The sequence below is a fragment of the Podarcis gaigeae genome, assembly GCF_964106915.1.
Source record: "Podarcis gaigeae genome assembly, chromosome: 5".
In the NCBI taxonomy this organism is placed as follows: Eukaryota; Metazoa; Chordata; class Lepidosauria; order Squamata; family Lacertidae; genus Podarcis; species Podarcis gaigeae.
In genome coordinates, this window is record NC_139681.1 from 33494562 (window position 1) to 33500151 (window position 5590).

The following is a 5590-nucleotide window of genomic DNA, read 5'->3' on the forward strand; positions in this document are numbered from 1 at the left end:
AAACACTGCTGCTGGGGCAGCAGAATGAGGTCACCACAGTTAAGAGAGAGCACAAAGTTCAGATACTTTGGTCGAAGCATAACTCAGTGCAATTGGTCTGTTGCCCAATATTTTAAGGCTCTTTTATTTGCTCCCAGGATCACCCTGGCTCAGAAGATGGCACAGGCCAGGTGCTGTAACCCCAGAAGAACTCCAACAGCATAAAACACATCTGCTTCCAAAGCTCCTTGAGCATCTCCCATCAACCCACCTCACTCTCCCCTTGTTGTTGTTTCTTTTCCCTTACTCCAGCACTTCTCAAGTAAAATATGAAGCAGGGAGATGAGGTTGTGATCAGTGGAGCCTAGTCTACCTCAGTTTGCCCTCTTTCAGTCTTCACTTGCCTTCCTTCCTACCTGCAACCATTCTAGTGGTGGTACTGCTTGCCAACTTCCTTCTCCTCAGCCTCAGACCACATTCTCACATTTAAAGAGCTATGATACTGCTTGGTGATGGTTCCCCCAAAGAATTATGGGACCTGTAAGGGTTAAGGGAGCTGAGAATTGTTATGAGGCCCTTCTTCCACTCACAGAGCTACATTTCCCAGAGTTCCCTGAGGAAAGGTGTTGATTGCTAAATCACCCCGGGAACAGTAGCTCCACTATGTGCAGGTATTTCAAGTTACGGTAATTACAGACACACGTGTGCACTCGTAATGCTGACATACACCAGTCAAAGGGACAAGGAAATGGAAGGGGTGTGACTACAGTCACAGAACTGTCCTCAATCTGAACACTTGTATGTGGATGGGGAAAAGCATGATAACATCAACATGCAACCGGTGGTGTGAAGAGCCTGCTACAATTTTGCTTCAAAAAGGGTTGGAACGAACAGCAGCTATAGCATCATAAACGGCAGAGCTGCAAGAGTCTTCTGTCTCCTGTACCTGAGTTCAATGGGACTTACAGGGAAGCGCATATAGGATTGTAGCCTAACAGATTTGTTGCAGCATAAAGCAGTATGTAAAGTTAGTGTAGGTTAGAATTTAAAGCTTATGCCACAATACATCTGTTAGTGTTTGAAAGTGACATATGACTCTTTCTTACTGCTCTCCTTGCTCAGGACTGGTTAGGAAGGAAACAAAATCGGTCTTATCTCTGTGTGTGTAAGGCATGGGGCAACCCAGATACATATCAGTGAACTTCATTAGCCTTGGGTCATAATAGCTGCTGGCTGATACCAGATTTATTCAGAGAGTTCCTGACCCAGCATTGACTTTATTTTCTGTTTTAAAGACTCAAAGGGGAGAATTAGCACACATAGATGATGATGGTGATGATGATGATGATGCCTTTTCCACCAACTGGGACTCATGGAGGCTTATAGCTAAAATAGAAACAGCTAAAAACATAAGGGAGGGGAAGCAATAATTTAAAAGTCAAATAAACATTAGATAGATGATAGATATAGATAGATGATAGATATAGATAGATGATAGATAGATAGATAGATAGATAGATAGATAGATAGATAGATGATAGATAGATGATATATGATATAGATAGATAGATAGATAGATAGATAGATGATAGATGATAGATATAGATAGATGATAGATAGATAGATAGATAGATAGATAGATAGATAGATGATAGATGATAGATAGATAGAGATAGACAGATATAGATAGATAGATATAGATATAGCTAGATAGCTTGACAGATGATAGCTGATAGATACAATATATTAAAACAGACATATAATTGCAATAAAAACATCACAACACCAGCCCTTTCCTTTAAAAGAGTCCATTCCCAAAAGGCTGTTTTAATAGATGAAAGTCTTCACCTGCCAGCAGAAGGACAACAAGGAGAGCCAGTCTAACCTCTCTAGGGAGGGACTTCAAGTGTCTGCGAGCAGCGAATAAGAAGGCAGCAGTTTGAGAAAATATGATGTGAAACAACACATCTTTTTACTGTGAAAGGAGTCCGGGTGAGCCCGGCAAACGGCATTATATGGAAAACTTGCCCAATACCACAGAGTCAGCAAAAGCCCCAAAAATCAGGGACAAATTTGCTGCTAAGTGGATACCTTCATTCTACATACCAGCCAAGGGAGGCCTGCGACCCCTCAGTCTGCCTAGCGCTACGGAGAGACACTGCTGCTGTGCTTCTCCCTTGTCTCCAGGATGAAGGCAAGAAAAAAAGATGGTATCTTTTAATGGACTGACCCAAGCTTCCAATTTTCTGCAAAGTCACGCATTTAGATCTGGTCATGAAAGCTTGCAAAAAGCGTAACATTAGAGGTGGCATGATAATAAAAAAAAAGCTGTCATATATTCTGTGAAGAACCTCTTCGTATCTCCTGCTTATTCACATATATTTTCCAGTTAAAGCAGTTATCAGATTGACGTGACCTATCCAGAGCAGATTATGAATGCCCTCTGGTTTCCCTTTTTTTTTTATTTTGAGTATCTGTTATCAGGAAGTGCTGAGGCAGAGGGAAAAATCAGGTTCAAGAGTCATGTTGCCCAGCTTGCTTCATTTGAAGGAGCAATTAAAGTACCTCTGAGCTGAATCATCTCTCTGCATTCAGGAGGGAGCTACAACGGCACTGCTTTCAGAATCCTTATATACAGGTTGACACTTTTGCTTTATATGGATCTGCCTGTAAGCCCCAAATATCAAATGTGCATCTACTGAACACAATTTAATATATTCAATGCATATTTAACATGTCTCTTTGCATGGTTCTCCTCTTAACACTAAACCATGATTAGAACAGGGCTTGCTTGCTCTTTTCTCCCATTAAATGAGAACACTACGAACAGAGTCTTGCAATTCATCACCAGCCATGCTTTTCTGCTGCTTCCTTCAGCACACATTTAAAGTACATTCTGTGCACATTTAAAACCCTTGGCTTTCCCCTAGAGGATCCTGGGAGTTGTAGTTTCCCCCTCAAAGAGCTACAATCCCCAGCATCTTTTAACAGTCTACAGTTCCCAGTATTCTTTGGGGGGAAGACACGTGTGTTGAATATGCTTTCAATGCACGGGGTGGTACTTTGTTGTATTAATAATAGCGCCACAGTTACTCTTCAGCCTTACGAAGAATGATGGAGAATCACATAACTGGCGTTTGTATCACACCCTTCCTCTGGAGAGTAAAGCCAACGTTAAGGCCCTCCATTTTGTCCTTACAACAATCCTGTAAGGTAGGATGAGGAACTGTGGACAGCCCATAATCCCCTAGTATGCTGCCTTTTTGAGGCGAGGTAGGATCTGAACACCAATTTTCCAGTCTAGGTCCACTCACTTGCAGTAAAAGCAGTTTTTGTGAAGACTTTTGATTCAAAAGTGCCTGTGGCACCAGGCAGCAGCCAAATTGCCAGTTGAAGGTGCTGATGAGTTATGTGGCCCATTTTACAGAATGAAGCACTTCCTGCAAAGTGTTGCCATAGCCTTGTGTCTGAAATCCTGACAGCTGCTGGCTGTCTGCATTGACAGCACCAAGCTAAATGGACCAATGACTTGACTTTGTGGAAGGCAACTTCCTGCGTTCCTTTAAAAAGCTGCACCTCAGTATATCTTCAGTACTACATGAGTGTGGGTATCCTGCTCTAAGATGCATCCACTGTATGGCTTTAAAAACAACACCACATCTGTATGATTGCTCTAAAAGAGAAGTGTGTTTCTAACTTAGAGAAGAAATGAGATGGAGTGGTAGCCAACTATGCATTACTCAGAGTATACCCATTGAAATGAAACATGGCTAAGTCAGTTCCATTGATTACGGCAGGTATTCACTGAGTAAAGCTTAGTTGAACACCACCAAATATAGGACAAAATGCATTATCCCAATTGGATTCCTAGAAGACAAATTTGCCTTTGCAGTCTTTGCAGAGTAAGCAGGAGCCAGGAATAAGACATGCGGAAAAGTAAACAGCTTCAGCTTTGTACAGTTTCACAGGCAACTGGTTTCATTTGGCAGCAGGAAAAAAATATAGGTTCAGAGAAACAGGTGGGTCAATTGGCTAATCCTCATTATCAAATGATGACCTGAGCAGTATTATTTTGCTCACAATGTTTGCTCCTTTAAACCATCTTTTTAAAAATAACAGTGGGAAGCGAAATGATGATAAACTGGTTCAAAAAGTTCCAGCTATATTGCCATGTCTAATGTTTATATAGTTAACACTTGTGGGCCCAAATTCAAATAAAGAAATATTCAGATATCACATCTGGCAGTTCAGTTCCAGCTACGAACGCAACTAATAAAATGATTTGTGCAGTCGTGTTTAACAAGTTAATCCAGTATGGCTTTTAATAAAGAGTGTGCTGTACCATAATGATTGCTTCCGATTAAAAGCTTTCCTCCTTACATTGGGATGAACAATGAGCGCAGGAGAGATAAACATTCAATGCTGCAAGGCATCCTCTGAGAAGGGGGTGCAGGCAGAAGCAACGGCAACAACCTGTCAGCTTTCCATATCTAGAATACAGATTTGTCAAAACTGGAACAAGTCTGGCTCATGAAAGCTTCACATCTCAATTTTGTGCATTGCAGGGCATTGAGTGTGTTATCAGTGGCTGGATAGCCTTGTCCCTGAATTAACACTTCTCCATGGACCCGATCCTAAACTTCTGCCTTCTTGTGGCTGTACTCATTTGTGAGAAAGGCTTGGGGAGTAAACCCTGAGGGGAAAATCTGGATCTGCTGCCTTGTGGGACATCTTTGGGAGAAGAAAAGGCTAAGGAGTCAACCCTACACATATCCAGAGTGGACTCCCTAAGAAGGTAGGACGGTGCCTTCTTTGACTACTTCCAACAACTCCTTCAGCCAAGTAAGTGCCAAACATGTTCTGCTTTCCTTTGGATTACATCAGCAAGACTCAAAGGAGGGTTGTGTCGCCTGGGCAGCCCACGAGTTCCACACACACTGCCCTGAAGAAGTCACTTTGGTGTTGTTAATACAGCAGAAATGATGCAGGGGCAGCAGTTCTGTGTTCCTGGTCTCTGCAGCCATAGCAGGTGCTGTGATTATCCAGAAGTTCGACATGATTCATTCTCTCTCAGGACAGACGAATGTCAACAGAACGTGAACCGAAGCTTGGGAAATTCCCAGTCAGCTCTGCCAGCTCCTCTGCTTTTCTCTGCAGATGTCACCTGTGGCTATTGTGGTCTCACAGGGAATGCCACAGTGCAGCCTGCGCTTTGAAAAAACAGACTGGCTCTTGTGTGAGCTCGTGGCTGTTGTGATAAAGCTTAAATGATGCAAGATGGTTGTCGCAGACCAAAGACAGGCAGCTCATTAGCACCTGCCCCTATGGCCGCTAACTAAATACACCATGGTGTATTTACTAATTGCTTTAGAGGACAAAGTTAAAAAATGGCCTAGGAACCAAAAATCTAAAGGATCTCCTAATCGGTTGAGATTGTTGCAGCCTAATCCGGATACTTTCAGTTCAGTTCAAGTGGGGGCAAATCAACTGATTTCAAAGGAATTCCTTTCCAGGTTTGTGTGTGTTTTAGGGTTTCAGCTGCACAGCTTGATCATAATCATCTTTACCCAGAGATTTCAATGAGATTTTCTCTTAGCTAAATATGTATGGG